The following is a 22,686-nucleotide window of genomic DNA, read 5'->3' on the forward strand; positions in this document are numbered from 1 at the left end:
GAACAGCGCTTTTTTGAATATACCGGTAAAGTCTTCCGGATATTTACCGGTATCACTGTTTGAAAGGGACTATTGTCCACAGCAATAGGCCAATATAAACATGAGGATATTGACGACATAAAGCGCAACAGTTGTGTCGGCAGTGGGTAGCATATTCGCCTAACAGCAAGAAGGTTGCTAGTTCGAGCCTCGGTTAAGTCAGTTGATGTGTCTGTGGAGTTTGCATGTTCTCCCCGTGTTCGCATGGGTTTCCTCTGGGTGCTCCAGTTTCCCCCACAAATCCAAAGATGTGGTATAGGTGAATTGGGTAAGCTAAATTGTCCATAGTGTATAGCCTCCTTTCCACTGCACACGAAATGCGACAGTCCGGAAGTCATTCATTTCCATTGGAGAGTAGTCCAGGAGCTGCGTGGAGTTCTAATCAGTATGCGGAAAATTCGGATCCGATTTGAGTTGCAGATCTGTTGAAATATTTGAACTCCTGCGACTAGACCATATGCGACCGGTTGTGATGTATTTCAGTGTTGCCCAAGCAGGTCCGTCTGCGTGAGATGAGGAATAGAAAAACCTTTATATTCATAAATTTATGTAATAAAATAATAAAAATAAATTTTTTCATGATGTTTTCAATATTTTTTAGCGGTCTGAGTTTCTAGTATTCATTCATTCATTCATTTATTCATTCATTCAATCATAGTGAACGCACAGAGAATAAAGGCTCTTGCTTTTGCACTGCTTTATTTCTGACACTGCGAGAACAGCTTTTCTCCCATGGTGCTGGCAGAACTGAAAATTCTGTGTGACTACCTCAAGGGGGTGTATTCCAACAGTCGCTTCCAAATGTCGTGTGCAGTGGAAAGGTGGCTTATGAGTGTGTATGGATGTTTCCCAGTGATGGGTTGTGGCTGGAGGAGCATCCGCTGCATAACACATATGCTGGATAAGTTCTCAGACACACCTGGGCTAACTAATCAAGCTGTTACTAGGCTTTCTAGAAACCTCCTTGCAGGTATGTTGAGGCAAGTTAGAGCTTAAATCTGCAGGACACCGGCCTCCGGGACCGAGTTTGGACACCCCTGCTTTATATGCTCATTTATTTGAGTTTCCATATTGACCATATTTGTAATGGTCGTGAATATTAATGAGCTCTGACCTGCAGCTCTCAGCACTTTCTCACTTCCACACACACACACACACACACACACACACACACACACACACACACACACACACACACACACACCATGTTTAATCTGAAATTAACACATTTAATCATACTTTAGTTGCCGAAAATATTTTAACAACCGGAAAAGAAATCTTTTTAACCTTTAAACTAAGCTAGTTTTACTTTTTAAGTAAATTAGTTATCTAATATAAATCACCAGAGCATCCTATTTTGCTTTCTAGTTGTGCTGTGGATAAAATATGTGCTAAAGTATAATTAAACTTGAGCAAAGAGACCAACATAAATGTAAAGTGTATTGTATGTTGGTGCTTTAATCTAAATAAAAACACAGCCAATAATTAATATCAAACTCTGCATAAACAAACAATGTTTAATCACGTTTATTGCTGTCAGACAATGATAGTAAGACTTCAATGATTGACACAATTCTTAAAAGTGCATCTTAGAGTAAGTACACACTTGTATTTAGCAGTCTACATGTGTTTGTTGAAACGTGCAGCAAATATCATAACAAACATGATAAATTAACAAAAAATACTATAAAACATACCATATGCCTTTTTGGGGAGGAGCTGAATGCATTTTTAATCCGTATATCCTGCATTTTGCTTTCTGACATGCATGTAAACTGATGGCTTCTGGAGTTGTTGTTTAGTACTGCATGAAATCAATCTGATGTAGCAGGCGTTTTGCTGCCTCTACCATTTTCAAAACAAAACTCTACACAAACATAAGTTAACACAGTCTAGTAAGTTATCAGTCTGTGTTTAGGCTGCTGATCTCCCGATGATATGGCTGCTCGTCTGGTTCATATGATGTAAAATGTGTACATGCAAATTTCGAGGGTATGGCCCACAAATCACGCAACTGTCTGTATTGTGTTCTGATTAACCTGTTTTTAGTTTGAGTTATACACTCGTTGAATTTACATAAGAACAGGAAACAATGGTTTTTGAGGCTCATGGCATGGCCACTTACTGGACCCTTATTATTCAACTATGCCTAGATATATACATATTTTCTTTATGGGGGATTTTTAACATATTGACATGGATCTCCTCCCAAAGTTTTGATCAGAAGTCTCCCTAGAAGTTTCTACATCATACATAGGAACAAAAATCAAAACTTAATTCTCAAAACGCCACATGAGATAAGATGGATAGATGTTTCTGCAATCCACATTATCACATTGTATCTGAGAAAAGTGCTTGCGTGTTTTATTTTCTCTTTCATCCTCTCCTCTGTGATGTTTGTACAAGTCTCGGCTGTTTTGAAGAGCCTTGTTTCACTCTTAAAGATGTGTTTTCTCTGCTGCCTTGTTGAATTCCAGGTTTCTTCAGAATGAGAGTTTCAGTGCAGCTCTCAAAACTACTTTAGACCATAAAATCCTTTCTGAATATTTTTTATTTAGACAGTGGTTGCCACGGGGCAGTCAGCTTGCATTTCAAAATGGTTCACAGTGCATGTCGGGAGGTTCTCTAAAACCACACAACTGCACCATCAAAGAGGAAAAGTCAAGCAAACTCAGTGTCAAGACGATGTGATGCCAAAGCTCTGTGACTTCTTCTTAAATTTCACCAGAAACACATTGGGGAGTAAACTGCTAAGCTAAGCTCTTAAAATAAATATATATATATATATATATATATATATATATATATATATATATATATATATATATATATATATATATATATATTTTTTTTTTTTTTTTTTTTTTTTTTTATCTCCCACCATGCAAGTACATACACACTTTAAAACACACAAACACACACCTTTATTTATTCTCATTCTTTCTTGCTTTGTCAATATATCATAGTGTATACTGTTTAGTAGTCAGTTTAAATTATTTAATAAATAAATAAATAAATAAGCGGCATTAATTCACGCCCTCTCATGGTTGGTACGCCCAATGTTAGCCGTACGGCTGCAGGCGACACTGCTCTCATCTTTCCAACAGAGTTTGTTCTAATAAAAGCCAGTCCTGCTTATTCAAATGTGTCAGTAATAGTAACAGTTTAATATAGGCTTCTCTGAAACTGTGAACATCTAACTTTTAATTTTATTTAGGCTAGATTATTATTTTATTTACGAAACCAACACAGTCTCACGGCAACTCTGGTTTTGGCGCTGAAGCATATAGCGGAGTTGTTTTAAAGTGCTTTTGTTCAAAAGTTATTTAAAAAATACTTAATTAAGATACAAATTATAGCTAATGAAATTTATTTCAAAAAGGTGTTTTTCAAAAAAAAAAAAAAAAAAAGAATCATATTTTTGTTTGTGCCCATCCAACTGTGCGGCTATGATTTGTTCCGCTCTGTGGAAAATAAGGATTTAATAAATTACTGCTTCACAGCTGCTGATGTTCTTTCATTTCATGCTCAGGCAAGGGAGTGTTTACTGGCAACATTGAAATCTTAATGTATATTTTTCTGCCAAAGAAAATATATTAATAATAATAATAATAATAATAAAAAGTTTGACTCTATCAATGTCATAATGAATACTTTTAAATAGTAATTAGTTGTCAGCCAGCATCAGTGTTTATTGAGATTGAAGTTAATTAAATTAAATTGAGATAAGAAATATTTTTATAGCAACTTTCGCTCGTTGTTATTACTGCCTTGGGAAATAAAGCTCGTTGTAGATGTCACTGGATGACTGATCGTGAAGGAACATGTTGTCTGGCACATTTGTTACCGAGGACAAGTCAAAATTTTATCAAGAAAAAAATCACATAATCTGACCTAGTGACTTTCATAACAGACATTAAAAATTGTGTGATCTGACCAGGGCTTAAGAAAAGAAACAACTTAAACATGCTATGCAACATTATCTGAGAGGTATTTTAAGCTGAAGATGTATATATTCTAAACACACCCGACACTTTTCAAATCAAGTTTCAAGTTTATTTGTATAGCGCTTTATACAATAATTATTGTTTTAAAGCAGCTTTACAAAAGATGCACAATATTGATTTACAATTAAATCAAGAAGGGTTAAGGTTATTAATAATTACTTTAACTATAAAAAGCTAAGTTATTATCAGGGCTTTAACATGGATACTGAGTGGTGGGGATGTCTAGGTGCTTGTACCAGTACTGTGCAGAGACTTTCAAAGGGGTGGAGAGTGAAAAATATCATTATATATATAAATACATACTGACACATTGTTAAAAATTTTGGCAGGGAAAAAAGTTTGGTGTGGTCAGAGAAAAATTGGTAAATAGTTAGTGTTAAGTCCTGAAAAGTGATGTGAAATAAAACTAACTGCAACATGACATAATGAAACCACAGCTCATTTGCTTATGCTCATTAAGCAAGTTCATACATAGTGAAATGAATGAGGCACATGGACGAGTAATTTTAGCATGCCAACATCAAATTAATGCTTAACAATATATTTTCCCACCAACAAAATTATAATAATATAAAAAAAAAAAAAAAAATATATATATATATATATATATATATATATATATATATATATATATATATATATATATATATATATAAAAGACAAGGTCCAAACAACGCAATCTTATGGCAACCAGTAACTTTTTGATTTAGTGGCTTATTCATATGAATTTGTACGATCTAATTTGTACCATTTAGTATGATTTGTTTATCACCCAATGACTGTTGGAATTTGGGGTGGGGTTCGCCTCCTTTTTAAAAATCGTACATTTTCGTACAACTTAACTCGTACAAACTCGTTAGACACTAAACTGACAAAACGTAAAATACTTACATTTCCTCGTGAGTCAGGTTGGTCCAGATGTAGTGAAATGTAAATAATTTCAAAGGGGTGTTCCAAAGGGATAATAAAAAAACAACCACATATTTTCTTCCTAAATGTCTTTTTTTTCCGGCGGTGTTCGCCCAGAGTGCCATTTAAACTAGAACCGCCACTGTTTGACACAATTAAACAGTTTTATCTTATCAGCGCTGACAACACAACAGAGGAGGATACAGTTCACACTTGATTTCCCTTTTCTGATGCAGAGATTCCTCAAATCAAGCCAAACCATTCAAAACAATGACTCCATACTAAACACCCGCACAAAGAAACCTACTCTAGTTCATTTCTAAATATACACACACTGCAAGACTGAGCGGGATTATCCGAGTTGTCAGAAGTAAAACAATGACACAACAGCCTAAGAGAGATATAAATAACTGCTGAAGGTATGAAATAACACCCAACAGTAAGCACACAAAAATCTGATGCAAATTAAACACACAGAAAAAGGATTGTAAATATTTATAACCCAATACGACTGGATTCCTGTTGCATCGATACATAACCACGAAGAATATAATGCATGAAAACAATGTCACACAAAAGATCTGTTCGAAAGCGCAGACACTGCAAAGCACAGCGATCAACATCACACAGCGGCATGACTGCAAAATCACTGCAAATGCAAATAAGAAGAGCATTACACTATTAACATCTAAATTATGGTATGAGTTCATTATGCAAAGCCCACACAAAACTAACTGCACTGTAAACTAATAGCAAAATAAAACGTCCATGGGGACTAATATGACCGTATAATACTGCTTATTAGAGCAGTGTTATAAACTCATGACACGGAGCTCTGTAATAAACATTTATAACCAACCAGAGATCATAAATGCTGGCTGATATAAAGCCTCCTGCAATATAGGACTTATTGATGCATAGATGGCACTGGAAATATCAAGGATACACTAACAATGAGAGGTTCAGAATACCAGCAATTCTACTCGAACTGTTTTATATTTTGGTTTGAGGAATGAATGTTTCTTGTGGATGTCTGATAAGATTTTTAAATGTCAAAATACATTCTGTTGCTTTTTGGTTTCAGAAAAACAAAGCAACAAAAAAGCCACAAACTATAACAAAGCCAAAAAATAATAATATTGAGCCTCTCATGGACATTCAAAACATTGAGGGGGGTCTGAACTGAATCTGCTCACTTTCCACATTGACCAATAGCAAAAGTTTGGGGCGTGGCTACTGCAGCAGCAGGTTGACCCAGAGGGTGTCTAGGACCAAAACTAATGGAAAAAATGCCAACACAGGATCATTGTGAAAACGTAGTCCATTATACATTTCTGAAGAGCACAAATTATGTAGCCAGAGCTGCTTATGGCTGCATATGGTCTTTAAAACAACGCTACAGGGCAGTATGATGTTGCCAATGGCTTCTGTTTCTTTTCGTGCTACCAGCTGAAAGCTTGCCTCCATGTGGACTGCTTTTCTAGTGTTACCAGTTTGCCTAGTAGCATTCTGCGCATGTCTGCGAACTTGAGATGCAGAGAGGAGCTGACCGCAATGATGAGGTTTGAGTCTGGCGTAGAACGATTCCAGAAAGCAGGTAAAACAAATAATCAACAAATAAATAACAGGGTAAGATTTGAAAACATAGTAAAAATCAGGTGGCCCTGAGGGCTTTTCTTTTTTGGATTGCTTTTGAAAACTGTCAGTTGAGTTTAGGGAAGGCGGTGGGAAGGTTAATCAGTGCTTTTGAAAAGGCTATCAGTTGGGTTTAGGTAAGGGGGTGGGTGGATATATTAGTCAGTCAGTTGACAGCAGCCTCTGGTGGATTTACATGAGAACAGTAGGTGCGGACGGCACTCTTGAGAGAAATTTGAGATCTGAAAAAGCATACACGGTGGCCTCTGGTGGATTTCTGAAAACAAAACTGCAAAAAATGTACCTCCTGTTACGTATTTGACACTCTCCAAAAATGTATACAGGGGTATGCTTCATTGATGAGGCTGGATTTAAAAAAAAAAAATTCATACTCACTCACAGAAATGAAAAACAAATTTCAAAAACTTGCCAAAATAAGCAGAGGTGTAAACAAGGATAAACATTGAAACTGCTTTTACAAGGTGAAGAAGCTGAGAGGTCTGTTTGACATGTTTATGCAGTTGTTTTCTTTTTATTCTCAATCTTTGTATAAAATAGATAAATATTATAAGCACAAGACTATTCAAGTTTAATTTTGTTATTCTGATTGTAGCTACTTGTTGCACAGAACTTCAACTTTAAGCTTGGTGCAGATAGTTTGTTTTGGATAATTTTCACTGTAATAGGCAAATAACGTGAGAGGCAAATGCATCTCTATACAGTAATCAAACAATAAAGATGCTCTGAAGTCAACAAGTCTTTGTGCAGAACCAAGTTTCCAACATCCCAACACTTGGAACAGTGGATAAAACGAATTTATAATACACAACATAATATTTCGGGAGTAAATTACATAAATCAGTGTGTGTAGTGATTGTTGTCTGTGTTTATCTGCCATGATTACGTGGTCTGGGTTTCTCTTCTCTTTCTGTTTGTTTATGTGGCCTTTTCAGAAAGGATATTTAAAGTCTTGACTGCAAAAGGTCACAGCCAAAAGAATAAAAAAGCCAGTAATTCCTCAAGTATTTTAAAAGGTTTTGGCAGCATCTTTTAAAAAAAACAATTCAAATAAGCAATAATAATATTTTAGTTTTTTTATTATGATCTGATCTGAAACATTCTTCATAATTTCAAATAAAATGCTGTCATTTAAAGCATTGGCATTTTCACAGAGAATGGCAATTTGTCAAAAATAATAAATGCTTCATTTGTTGTGTTAAAGAGGAACTTTTATGCAAAAATCACCTTTAAAAGGTGTTTTATGAGATGTGGAAACATTCGTTCATTTTCTTTTTGGCTTAGTCGCACAGCGAAATGAACCGCCAACTTATCCAGCACATTTTTTACGCAGCAGATACTCTTCCAGACACAACCCATCACTGGGAAACATTCATTCATATTAATTTACACTTATACGCTACGGACAATTTAGCTTACCCAATTCACCTGTACCACGTGTCTTTGGACTTGTAACCCAACGAACACAGGGAGAACATGCAAACTCTACACAGAAATGCCAACTGACCCAGCCGAGGCTCGAACCAGCGACCTTCTTGCTGTGAGGAGACAGCACTACCTACTGCACCACCGCACCGAAGATATGTGAAAACAGTGTGTGCATATAAAAAATATCTCTTCACAAAAGCATTTTGTAAAAACATTTTTACTGACATTTAATATGTAATGTGTATTTATATAGCACATTTATTGTGTATGGTTATACACCCAAAGCTCTGTAGAATCATGGGGGTGGGGGTTTGTCTCTCCACACCACTCGGATGATGCGATGGCAGCCACAAGACAATGGCAACAGTGCACTCACCACACACCAGCTATTGGTGGTGTGGAGAGACAGTGATAGTCAATTTAGTGAATGGGGATGATTGGTAGGCCATGATGGATAAGGGCCATCAATCTCACGGCAATTAGTAACTTTTTGATATAGTGGCTAATTCGTATGAACTCGAACAATCTAATTAGTGCAATTTAGTACAATTTGCTTATCCCCCAATGACGGTTGGGTTTAGGGGTGGGGTTAGGTGCCAAGCCTCCTTTTTTAAATTGTACAATTTCGTTCAACTGAGCTTGTACAAATGCATACGAATTAGCCACTAGACTGGCAAAACGTAAAATACTTAGGTTTTCTCGTGAGATCAGGCTGGTTTAATGTGTCCCTGTCACTATACTGGGGCATTATGACTCACACAGATCACAGGTAGAGCGCCCCCTTTTCCAATGTGTCCCCATTCAGGTATTGACCAGGCTCAGCCCTGCTTAGCTTCAGTGAGTAACTGGTCTTGGGCTGCAGGGTGATATGGACGTTGCCTTCATGTCATAGAGGGAGAAAGCCCTGCCCATTATTGACCATCTCTCCCTCATTACCATAAATAGTCCTGAGTGAATAGCAGCTGTTTTGCGTCTGCTGCTATGCTAATGCATAGGAATTCGTAACTCCTTTTTTTTTTTTTTCAAAAGTGGGCCAGGACCACAATCTCATTTGAAATTAAAGTGACAGACTGCTTAGGTCTGAAAATAACAACACATCGTAGAAACACATCTTGCGCCTTATTGCGCCGGGTGTATGATCAGGCCCTAGTATTGTGTTGTTGTCTACACATGAACATGGCATCTTTTGTCATTTTGTCCCACCTCATGTTTTTGAGTTCAGTTCATCTTTATTTCTATAGCATTTTTACAATGTAGATCGTGTCAAAGCAGCTTAACATAGAAGTTTTAGTAAACTGAAACTGTCAGTCCAGTTTTCAGAGTTGAAGTTCAGTTTCGTTCAGTTCAGTTTGGTTTAATTTTCACTGCTGAAAGTCCAAACACTGAAGAGCAAATCCATCAACCCGCAGCTCCACAAATCCCAAACCAAGCAAGCCAGTGGCAACAGTGGAACAAACCACACCAATTGATAAAAAGTGCAGGAAAAAAGCAAGAGAGAAACAAGGCCCAGTTGGGCACAACTATTTCTTCTCCGGCCAAACTGCCTGTGCAGAACTGCAGTCTAGATGCTAGAGGCAGGAGATTGACTTTTTTAAATATATTTTAGAATTAGAAGAAATGACATTAGTAGTTCGCAAAACAAAAATTAAGTTTTATTCAACCCAGGCTCATTGTGAAAATGTAATCCCCTGGAAGTTTCTGGAGACTGCAAAATACATCCCGGGAAATACGTATTTTTGTAGTTTTTCTTTTTGCAAATCTGCGAGAGGCTGCTGTGTGCACCTTTTCACATCTCAAATTTCTCTCGTGCCGTTCGCGCCAGTGCTATTCTCGCGTAAACCCACCAGAGGCTACTGTCAACCGACTATCTGTCTGACTAAATGGCCGACTGGGCGACCCACCCAACCAATTTTATCGATTGACCCGCCCACCCACTTACTTCCCTAAACCCAATTATTGATTTACAAAAGCAGTCCAGAAAAGAAAAGCCCTTGTCTGATTTTTATTACGTTTTCAGATTTTACCACATTCTCACCCTGTTATTCACGTGTTTGTTTTATTTTTTGGATTCTGTTTTTGTCTTATCTGATTTCTGGAACCGCTCTCTTCCCCAGACTCGTACCCAGTCGTCGTTGTGGTCAACTCCTCTTTGCATCTCAAGTCCGCCGATGTACACATTGAGCTAACTGGAAAAACTAGTTGTGGCGGGAAAGCCCTCCACATGGAGGTAAGCGGTCAGCTGGTAAGCAAAAGGAAGGAACCGTGTCATACCGCCTTGTATAGTTCGCTTAAAAAAAAAAAAAAAAAAAAAAAAAATCCAGCCATACGTACCTCCGGCTACATAATCCGCGGTCTCCAGAAACGTCCAAAGGACTACATTTTCAGAATGAGCCTGAGTTGGTTTTACTCTAACACATACTTATAATATGTAAACCCAGAGAATGCAATGGTGTTTCTGGTTGTTAGTGTTTAAGAGCAATGTAAAGAAAGAAGAGACCCTTGTATTAACAACACATGACCATTCACACATCTGTATCTAGCATTTTATGTCAACTCTTGGTGTCCACTTGGATATTCATTGCAGTCAAATCGCTCCTATCTGCCCTAGTATTGCGTTATTGTGAAAAATTCATAACAGACAAGGTCAAGTGCAACGCGTAAACAACAGTCTAGAGTAACATGCTGCAAAAATACAGATCACCTCTGTTTGCTTCGCACATCCTCACTGTTAGCTCTGAATTTATTGAGATTCTCAGAACTGGACACAAATGGTCTGGAACAGCTGAATTGTATTGAGTGCATTAACAGTGTCTGTTTTGTAGAAGAAAAAAAAAAACTTTATTTGTTGCTAGGCAGCATCTATTAAACAGATGATTTGAATCACATGGATGACTGGATTCAAGAACATTAGAGACTGTGGCCATGAGATTCTGTTCAGCTGTTTCACAGACCGTTAAATGAAGGCAACAAGACGGTTCTTCATCCACTACATACGGATATAAGACCTCACACCATAAAACTAGCCTATTTTCATTTGGAAAATAAGATTTTTTATTGTATCAACATCATTTAATGCATGTGTATTTTTAATATAGCTCTGAATTTTAATCCCTCCTTTATATTTTTCCCCAGATTATGTTTTATGTGAAGCAGATTTTTTTAAACACACTTCCAAACTTCCACTTCCATTCGTTTTCTTGTCGGCTTAGTCCCTTTATTAATCCGGGGTCACCACAGCAGAATGAACCGCCAACTCATCCAGCAAGTTTTTACGCAGCGGATGCCCTTCCATGCAGCCACAACACTTCCAAACGTGATAGTTTAAAAAACTAATTTCTAATAACTTTTTTGTTTATCTTTGCCATCATGACAGCACATAATAGTTTATAATTTTTGTTAAAATTCCCTGCTCTGTTAAACAACATTTAGAAATTATAAAAAAAAAAATAGCTCACAAAAGGATTAATAATTTTGACTTTAACTGTAATTTGAATATTCATTCATTTATTCATTCAATTATTTTCTTTTCGGCTTAGTACCTTTATTAATCTGCGTACGCCACAGCAGAATGAACCACCAACTTTGGGAACAGAGATGAGGTTCTCAAGGTGAATGCTTACCTTGGCTCTAAGGGTCTAACAACAAACAATAAGGTTAAGAATCTTGGTGTGACTATGGAGTCAGATATGAGTTTTAGTCATGTCAAAGCAGTTAGTAAATCAGCATACTATCCTCTCAAAAACATTGCAAGAATTAGATGCTTTGTTTTCTGTGAGGACTTAGAGAAACTTGTTCATGCTTTCATCAGCAGCAGGGTGGATTACTGTAATGAACTCTTCACTGGCCAGACTGCAGCACATCCAGAACGCCGCAGCCAGGATTCTGACCAGAAGCAAAAAAATCAGAGCACATCACACCTGTCCTCAGGTCTTACACTGGCTCCGAAATACATTCAATATAGGGTTTAAAGTATTATTACTCGTCTCTAAATCACTTAATGGCCCAGGACCTCAATACATTACAGATATGCTCACTGAATACAAACCTAACAGATCACTCAGATCATTAGGATCATATAAACTAGAAATTCCAAGAGTGCAGTCAAAGCAGGGTGAATCAGCTTTTACCTACTAACAGCGCCCTCCGCTGCTGGAATCAGCTTCCAGAAATGATCAGATGTGCTCCAACAAATTAGGTTCATTCAAATCAAGACTGAAAACACATCTGTTTAACTGTGCCTTTACTGAATGAGAACTGTGATGCGTCCCATAAATCATATTTATGTTTTTCTTTTCTTTTTCATTCTTTTATAACCTATTTTAACACATTTTATTCTGTTTTTATCCATTTTAATAATTTTTTTATTATTATTTTATTTTTTATTTTTTTATACTTCTTTTTTATTCTTGTTTAATTAAAGTACTTTGAATTGCCTCTGTGTATGAAATGTGCTATATATATATATATATATATATATATATATATATATATATATATATATATATATATATATATATATATATAAACTTGCCCTGCCTTGCCATATGTTTTACGCAATGGATGTCCTTCCGGCTGCAACCCATCACTGGGAAACATCCATACACTCATTTACACACATACACTACGGACAATTTACCACATGCATTTGGACTTGTGGGGGGAAACTGGAGCATGTGGAGGAAACCCATGCCAACACCGGGGAAAACATTCAAACTACACACAGAAATGCCAACTGACCCAGCCAAGGCTCGAACCAGTGACCTTCTTGCTGTGAGGCAATTGTGCTACCCACTGCGCCACCGTGATGCCCCAATTTAAATATTATTTTATATAAATTATCATATAATACAATACTAATAATAATGTAATTTTAGTATATTATTTTAATATACATAAATATAATTAAAATACTTAATTTAAATGCACACTGCTGTGTTGTAGATGGTTTAAAATTGTTGGCTTTAAAATGAAAATGTGAAATTGCCCATTAATCCAGACCCTTGCAATTCATTCATTTATTTTGCTTTGGCTCAGTCCCTTATTTATTAGGGGTCGCCACAGCGGAATGAACCTCCAACTATTCCAGCATACAGTATGTTTTACGCAGCTGATGCTCTTCCAGCTGCAACCCAGTATTAGGAAACTCCCATACACACTTATTCAAACGCATGCACTCATACATACAGCTAATTTAGTTTATTTACTTCATTGATAATGTTAATGTGGCTGTTGTTGGTGTCCTGGGGGAAAATCCTCCTGCCAACACAGCTCATCAAACTGTGTTCGGCTCAGCCAGAAGCACCACTGAAAGCCTCTATCATGCAGGTATAGTTTCTGGAGCAGTTGATGAACTCACAGAGCTGGGTGCACCTCTGAAAGAATCTAGTGGACTCAGACACGGCTCCAAATGATTATACACCGTTTTTCAGTCTTCCTAAAGCACATAAAGCACAGCTACTCTCTAGGGTTGGGCACTACTCGCCAGTAATGAAACTAGAGTCAACAAGCAGACAGAAACCCTGCCCATGACATGAATCCACATCCATTGTGAAGTAAATATGATGCAAAAATGATGCGAGTAAACTCAAAATTCAACATTTTCACATCTATTTACACTTTACCTAATTTATTTTAGCATGTCGCGGCTGTTGTGAACAGCATTACATTTTTATTTCTGGTCCATTATTAATAAAGAATGACAAAGTAAGTAGGACATAAAGCAGTATAGGCCAACCGGGTCATACTAACCGGTTAAATTCTGTCTACTTCTTACCCTCAAATAACCAGCCTTCGCACTGCTTGTATAACTGTTGGCTCACGGTAAGTTTGTTCCAAATGGGTCCATTGTGCGGCTTGATTAGTTTTCATCAGCTGAATTCAGAGTCTGGTGCTGTTAGGAATCATTGAGCGCCGACAAGTAGGTCAATTCAATAAAATGGCTGGAAAACGAAGACTGCAAGAGCACATAAAAGCTTGTACCATCTCACACTGGGTTTGATTTAGCTCTTCCTGCAGCACAAGCATCACGGCTCTGTAATGGAAAGAGTGTGAACTAAATCAAAGCCGCAGTGATGCTCTTGAGGTTTAATTCACTATGGTGAAACCCTGAGGGAGAATCTGCTCATCTGCTGCACATGCAAAACCTCCACTTACTGTACTGTCACTCATCACAAACCTTGACTTGGGATTAAAAGTCTTGACAGCTCCTGTCCATTTCTATATTTCCCAGTTTTTATTAGATCATCACTTTTGGCTAGATCCAGGTCTCATACTTTATGTATGGGTAGTTGATATGAAATTTTGGGAATTCGACAGCTTGACTGTTTTAAACTGTACTTTGCAAACTTTATTACAGTGCATGCATCTTTTATGACGTCATATTCATTTGGAAACTACACTGTAAATGTTTATTTTTTTTCCCATTTATGCTTGCTTTTGAATTGTATTTTGTGACCTTTATTTCTTTGAAAAATGTTTAACTTTAAGTTAAAGATAAAAACTTTAGTTATTACAACACTTTATAATTGATTTACTTAGTAATTTAATAACTCAGTTTAGTATAATTCAATTAAATTATAACAATAACATTATTATTATTATTATTATTATTATTATTAATGTTGTTGTTGTTATGATTTAAATTAATTGAATTACACTTTGTATGTACATTATATGTACAATATATGTAAGGTCTGTGGTGCCTGTCAGGGTGATAATCCACAAATCCGGTGGTGGACACTGGAAGTAAGGGACGCCGTCAAGCTGAAAGAGTCCTACAGTGCTTTGTTGGCTTGCAGGGCTCCTGAGGTAACTGATGGGTATCGACAGGCCAAGCGTGTTGCAGCCCAGGTGGTTGCGGAAGCGAAAGCTCAGGCCTGGGAAGAGTTCAGGGAGACCATGGAGGAAACTATCGGTCGGCCCCAAAGAGATTCTGGCAAACTGTCCGGCGCCTCGGGAGGGGAAAGCAGCTCCACATCAACACTGTTTACTGTGGAAGTGGGGAGCTGTTGACCTCGACTGGGGATGTGGTCAGACGGGGGAAGGAATACTTTAAGAATCTCCTTAACCCCACCGACATGTCATTGTGGTAGCGGGGACTGGGGATGCAGGGGTGGACTCACCAATCACCAAAGCTGAGGTCACTGAGGTAGTTTGCAAGCTCAGCAGTGACAAAGCAACAGGGGTGGATGAGATTCAGCCTGTGTATCTTAGGTCTCTGGATGTTGCGGGGCTGTCGTGGCTGACACATCCCTACAACATCGCATAGAGGTCGGGGACAGGGCTACTGGGATGGTGGTTCCCATTTTTAAGATTGGGGACTGGAGGGTGTGCTCTATAAGGGAAACACATTCCTAAGCCTCCCGGGGAAAGTCTACGCCAGGGTACTGGAGAGGAGGATGCGGCTGATGGTTGAACCTAGGATCTAGGAGAAACTATGCGGTTTATGTCCGGGCTGTGGTACACTGGACCAGCTCTATACCCTCACTAGGGTGCTCGATGGTCCATGGGAGTATGCCCAACCAGTCCACTTGTGTTTTGAGAAGGCATTAGACCATGTGCCTTGTGGCATTCTGTGGAGGGTGCTCGGGGAGAAGGGGGCCAGAGGTGCCAGAGTCTCGTCCCTGTATGAACAGAGACTGGTTTGCATTTCCGGCAATAAATAAGACTTTTTTTCAGAGCATTTTGGACTCTGGCGAGGCTTCCCTTTATTACCAATTCTGTTCATAATTTTCATGGACAGAATTTCAAGGCACAGCCTTGGGCTGGAGGGGGTACGGTTCGAGGACCACAGGATTTCATCTGTTATTCATAGATGATGTTGTGTTGTTGGCTTAATCAAACATGGACCCTCAGCATGCACTGGGGCAGTTTGCTGCCGAATGTGATGGGGCTGAGATGAGAATCAGCACTTCCAAATCTGAGGCCATGGTGCTCCACCTGAAAAAGGTGGTTTGGCATTTCCAGGTTGGAGGAGAGGATTTCCAGGTGGAGTTTAAATATTTTGTGGTTTTGTTCACGAGTGAGGGAAGGGTGGAGTTTGGAGTAGAGCCACTGCTCCTCCACATCGAGAGAAGTCAGCTGAGGTGGCTCAGTAATCTGTTTCGGATGCCTCCTGGATGCCTACCTAGGGAGGTGTTCCAGGCATGTCCCACCGGTAGGAGGCCTCGGGGAAGACCCAGGACACGCTTGAAGGACTGGAGGAGCTGGAAAAGGTGTCTGGGGAGGAGCTGGAGAGCTGGAGAAGGTGTCTGGGGAGAGGAAAGGCTGGAGTTCTCTCCTAAGATTGCTGCTCCGCGACCCAAAGAAAAGCGGCAGGAAATGAATAATAATAATAATAATAATAATAATATTACTGCTAATAATCATCCTAATAAATTCAATAATAATACCACCATCATCATTAGAGAGAAGAGCCAATTAAACATCACTGTTTATGTAAACAAAAAACCTTATATGTACCTTATATGCCATTTGCAAGAACATAATTCACAATCGTGTCCATTTTAATATCAACTTAACTAATATAATATGATGTATTATAATAATATAATATGATATAATATAATATAATATAATACATTATAATATAAATATAATGCAATAAAATTTAATATAATATATTTTTATGTAACTGCAATTGAGATGAGTGGGATTACAAACGGACAGCTCTCTGCAGGCATATAAGACCTCCATGGAGAATAATCAAAGCGTTTGTCAGCTTGGACCCCAAGTGACACGAGCACATTAGCATGCTAGCTTGGTCTAATTGGATTAATTAGAGAGGTAGAACTCTCTTGATTGAGATTTATAAACTGCACTGCTGGTCTTAAAACAGCCTGCAGTGCAAATCATAGTTTCTGATCACACAATGACATGACACAACATCTAAATCACAGTGTGTGCCCACCTAGAGGATGAAACAAGGCCTTCTTCAATTGACTGCCATTCATTTTTACAGTGTTAGGATGAGAGTCTATATGCTAACACGAAAGAGGAAATTTGGTGCACACCTTACTGGTGATATGAACTAATTACAAGCTAACATTCTTCTGGAATATACATGCAGCAAGTTGATACTTGATGCTAACCGTTCGTTTGTTCATTCGTTTTCTTTTCGACTTAGTGCCTTTATTAATGAGGGGTTGCCACAGCGGAATGAACGGCCAGATTATCCAGCATATGTTTTACGCAGAGGATGCCCTTCCAGTCGCAACCCAACACTGGGAAACTCCCATACATGCTCATTCACACACATACACTATGGCCTATTTAGCTTATTCGATTCACCAATACAGCATGTTTTTGTAGACATGCACAACAACATGGGAAGAACATGCAAACTCCACACAGAAATTACAGCCCATAAGTTAAAATAGCAATGGAACTTTTTAAAGAAAATGCAAGGTCAGTAAAGTCAGAAACCTCTGAAAACCTAATGCACATTATAAATAGCTGCATTTCCAGTACTGATAGTAAGACAGTGATATTGAAAGACCAAAGTTGTTGCACACCACAACTACAGTATATACAAGTAAACAAATTTGCCCAGAAGAAAAAATATATAAAGTTATACTGAATGTTACCCATTTTCTCACAGCGAACCGAAAACAATAGTTGTCATCATTAATGGCTGGTTGCTTGTCGAAAGAGTGTTTGTGCATTTTTAGCTCTGTGATTTGCTGCAGGATTATATTTTAGCTGCTCTTGCTGTAAAATGTCAACAGCAGTTGTCAGTATAGCTCAAACTGTATGCTCTGCAGTGTGTGAGCCCTCCGTATGTAAGTCTGATGGAGGTGACAGACCATGAGAGTATGAAAATACGTGCAGTTTTGTTTTGCAGAGTCTCTCGAGAGCTTTGGAAAGATGCAGAGTTGAGGTTTTGCATAGAAATCGAGGAACTTTGCAAGCTTCCTTATGATTTCAGCAGCTCACAGTGCACAAACAATATTTTCTGCATCCCAGTATGGTGCGTTTCCCCTTACTGCTGTGGTGTGGTTTGGTTTGCAGTTGAAGTCAAAATAATTAGCCCTCTTGTGAATTTTTTTTTCTTCTTTTTCAAATATTGCCAAAATTCTGTTGAACGGAGCAAATTATGTAAATTTTTCCAACCCAGGTTCATTATGATTATGTAACCCTTAAAACATTTCTGGAGATCTCCAAATAAGTCCCAGGTATTTATTTTTTGCAGTTTTTGTTTTTGTAAATCCGCCAGAGGCCACAGTATGCTTTTTGCAATGCAGGCTCATTCTGAAAATGTAGTCCCGTGGATGTTTTTGAAGACTGCAAATATGTAGCTAGAGGTACGTATGGCTGAGTTTAATTTAAGTGAACACTACGAGGCAGTGTGATGCCGTTCTTTTTCGCGCTTACCTGCTGACCGCTTAACTTGCTGTGAGGCCTTTCCCGCCGCAACCAGTTTGTCCAGTTAGCAACAACCCTTTCCTGCCGCAACCAGTTTGTCCAGTTAGCGACAACCAAGTTCAAGTCCAGGGAAGAGCGGTTCCATCAGGGAAGACAAAAACATTATCCAAAAAATAATAAGGTCATAATAAGGTGAGAATGTTGTAAAATCCGAAAATGTGGTTAAAATCAGACAAGGGTTTTTTTTTTTCTGGTAGACTTTTGTAAATTGTTGGTTGGGTTTAGGGAAGTAAGCAGGCGGGCGGGTCAATCAGTAAAATTGGTTGGGTTTAGGGAAGGAGGAGAGTTGGTCGGTCGGTCGGTCAGTCATTCAGTCAGTCAGTCAGACGGTCAGTCAGTCAACAGTGGCCTCTGGTTGGGTTTAGGGAAGGAGGAGGGTGGGTCAGTCGATTGGCCGGTCGCCCAGTCCATCAATTAGTCAGACAGACAAACTGTCGTTCGACAGAGGCCTCTGGTGGGTTCACACAAGAACAGCGCGGGCGTGAACGGCACTCGCGATAGACATTTGAGATGCGAAAAAGCGCACACAGAGGCCTCTTGCGGATTCGTGAAAACGAAAACTGCAAAAATAGGTACCTCTCAGGACATATTTTGCGGTCTCCAGAAATGTCTACGGGACTACGTTTTCAGAATGAGCCTGGGTTGGCTTTTTGAGATCTCAAATTTTTTTCTGGAGTTCCATTCATGCCTGCTTTTCTCAACTAAATCCACCACCAACTGCTACTGACTGACTGACTGACTGAGTGATCAACTGACCCACCCTCTTCCTTCCCTAAACCCGACCGATAATGTTTTCAAAAGCAGTCCAGAAAAAAAAAGTTCTCACAGCCATCTGATTTTTACCACATTTTCAGATTTTACCACATTCTCTGGATGTTATTTACTTGTTTATTTTTATTTTTTGGCTGTTGTTTTTGTCTTAGCTGCATTCTGGAACTCTTCTTCTCTGGACTCAAACCCATTCATCACAGTCAACTCCTCTCTGCATCTCAAGTCCATCATTGCATGTGGCGAGCCACTGGACAAACAGGTAACAGCGGAAAAGCCATCCATAAAGAGGTAAGCGGTCAGCTGCTAGCCTGAAAAGGAACAGCATCACACAATAATATAATAAATGGAGAGAACTCAAACCATCTAAATACTGTAAATCCCAACAAATTAAGGCAACTCAAACCATTTGAGGAAACTGATTGCTACAGATCATTTCAGTTAAAAAAAATCCCTGAATCTATATGAGTACTGTGAACTTACTCTATTTAAGTTGAAGTAATGAGGTATTTAATTAACAGGGGGGCTAACAATGCAGGAGGGCTAATAATTCTAACTTCAACACATTTAGGCATGTCTGCATTTATATTTGATTAAAATTCTGGCCCTTGTCTGTGGCTCTAAAGAGATTGTTCAGTTTCTCCTCAGGGGTTTGAGCAGCTCTTGTTTTTAAGGCTTGATTGCTGTAAAGTGCGGTTCGTTTATTCATAGGCGGTGACAATTTATGCGCTTGTGTGTATTCTCAGGCTCGGCTCCCGTCGCGTGTGAGTCTTGCTTGCTTTGGGGAGCCTTGGCAAAAAAAATGGACTAGTAATGGCCTACGTATTCTTCAGCATCAGTTTAGACATTTTCTGAATCTGCACCTCAATTAAAAGAACATTTTCATAGGTTCCCTGGTGGTTGAGAAAATGGGAAAGTGGTTATGCCCTGCAGTTGCTTATATTAGGTGTTTGTTGAGAGCAAATGTGAAATAGCATCTGCTAAATGTTTTATAAAACTTTTCTCTTTTTTTTTTTTTTTTTGGTCATAAGGGAACTCAATTTAATCTAGTTAATTTGTAATGAATTTAGAGTGGTTGTACACTGCAAACAATGCTTTTCTTACTTAGATGTTTTGTCTTGTTTCTAGTCCAAATATCTACAAATTCTTAAATCAAGAAGCATTTTCTAGACAAGCAAAACATATTGTCTTGTTTTAAGAAATAATATGCCAGAATAAAGTGAGGTTTTCCTTAAATCAAGCAAAATAATCTGCCAATGGGGTAAGCAAAATAATCTTGTTTATCGATTTGTGACAGGATTATTTTGCTTACCTCATTGGCAGATATTTGGACTAGAAACAAGACAAAACATCTAAGTAAGAAAAGCATTTTTTTGCAGTGTACAAGGAGAACTGAAAAAGTTTTTTGTAAGGAGCAACTTTTAATGTGGTGAAATCAATTAATCAATTATGTCAATTAATCGTAAATGTTTATATTACTTGTGTAATTCAATGACTTCTCAAATTTCCATTGATTTCAAGCCACACATTTTTAAATCACCTCTCAAAAGAACACTATGAAAGTGTATTGTTTAGTAAAACTGGTATCATGCTGTAAAATATGCATCAGTATGTTACACAGATCCATGAAACTGACTTAAAACAAACTAATGTTTACATCTTTAAACCCCCCAAAAAATTCTGTTACAGCACCAACTCGATGCTCAAGTTTGTTCACCCTCATTTTATCATCATGTTGCTATTTTAGTACTATAAAAAACTACATTTTAAACTGATATCAGGTCAAAATGGCACAGAAAATGTTCTGTATATGCTTCAAATGAAATACTCTGTTAAACAGATTTAATGCCAGATGTTGGGGGGCATGGTGGCTCAGTGGGTAACACTGATGCCTAACAGTACTGTTTCGAGTCTCGGCTGTGTAGGAGTTTCTGTGGAATTTCTGTGTGGAGTTTGCATGTTCTCCCCTTGTTGATGTGGGTTTCCTCCAGGTGCTCCGGTTTCCCCAACAGTCCAAACACATGTGATATAGGTGAACTGAGTAAATTAAATTGGCCGTGCGTGCGTGCGTGTGTGTGCGCGTGTGTGTGTGTGTGTGTGTGTGTGTGTGTGTGCGTGCGTGCGCGTGTGTGCGCGTGTGTGCACGTGTGTGCGCGTGTGTGCGCGCGTGTGCGCGCGTGTGCGGTTGCGTGTGTGTGTGTGAATGTGAGACTGTATGGGTGTTTCTTAGTACTGGGTTGCACCTGGAAGGGCGTCCGCTGTGTAATACATATGCTGGAATAGTTGGTGGTTCATTCCGCTGTGGCGACCGCTGGTAAACAAGGGACTAAGCCGAAGTAAAATGAATGAATGAATATCAGATCTTCAGTCCATGTGATTCTGATTATTATTATTCCCTATGCTTTCATTAAAAATGCAGGCTCTCACAGCATTGTTTGCTATTGTTCAGATAACACATTGTGCAGATGAATTATTCATTCTTGTTACTGCACTAATTCTTATCAATATTATAAAAACATCACTGTGGATTGCTATAAGATTTAATTATATACAGTCGCTTGCATGAGGGAGGCCATAAAAAATAGCAATAATTAATCAAATTGACATCTGACTATCAGATAACTCTCAGATAATTAGCCCAGTCATCAAAAGGTCACGGACAAGGTGTTGCTAAAGGTTTTTAATAAAGTATATAGGCCAGATTTAATAAATAGGTCGAATTTGTACAAGAGGGCATACATATACATACATACATACATACATACATACATACATACATGCATACATACATACATACATACATACATACACAAAAACATACAGTTGAAGTCAGAATTTTCAGCCCCCCTGAATTATTAGTCCCCTTTTATTTGTTTCCCCAATTTCTGTTTAACAGAGAGAGATTTTTTAAACACATTTCTAAACATGATAGTTTGAATAACTATTTTTTTAATAACTGATTTATTTTATCTTCGCCATGATGACAGTAAATAATATTTGACTAGATAATTATCAAGACACTTCTATACAGCTTAAAGTGACATTTAAAGGCTTAACTAGGTTAATTAGGTTAACTAGGCAGGTTATGGTAATTAGGGAATTTATTGTATACCGATGGTTTGTTCTGCAGACTATCGAAAAAATACAGTATAGCTTAAAGTTGCTATTAATATTGACCCTAAAATGGTTTTTAAAAAATATAATACTGCTTTTATTCTAGCTGAAATAAAACAAATAAGACTTTCCCCAGAAGAAAAAAAAACATTATCAGAAATACAGTGAAAATTTCCTTGCTCTAATAAATATCATTTGGGAAATATTTAAAAAAGAAAAAAAATTTAAAGAGGGGCTAATAATTCTGATTTCAACTGTATATCCAATCCATCAACAGATGAGAAAGTCAAATCCAACAGCGCTTAATTATATTTTTTTCTTATTTTATGCTTAAGACCTTTGAAAA

The 22,686-nt window shown here is 38.1% G+C and overlaps 1 long non-coding RNA gene across 1 annotated transcript in view; it reads left to right on the forward strand.

Annotated features, from left to right (window-relative positions):
- Nucleotides 1-22,222, forward strand: part of LOC141377601 (uncharacterized) — a 180,880-nt gene extending 158,658 nt beyond the window's left edge. Inside the window, exons 4-5 of the long non-coding RNA XR_012389991.1 lie at nt 19,313-19,517; nt 19,973-22,222. This is a non-coding gene — a long non-coding RNA (uncharacterized lncRNA). The remainder of the gene's footprint in view (nt 1-19,312; nt 19,518-19,972) is intronic.
- Nucleotides 22,223-22,686: the final 464 nt, after the last annotated feature.

This window comes from Danio rerio, chromosome 14 (assembly GCF_049306965.1).
Source record: "Danio rerio strain Tuebingen ecotype United States chromosome 14, GRCz12tu, whole genome shotgun sequence".
In the NCBI taxonomy this organism is placed as follows: domain Eukaryota; kingdom Metazoa; phylum Chordata; class Actinopteri; order Cypriniformes; family Danionidae; genus Danio; species Danio rerio.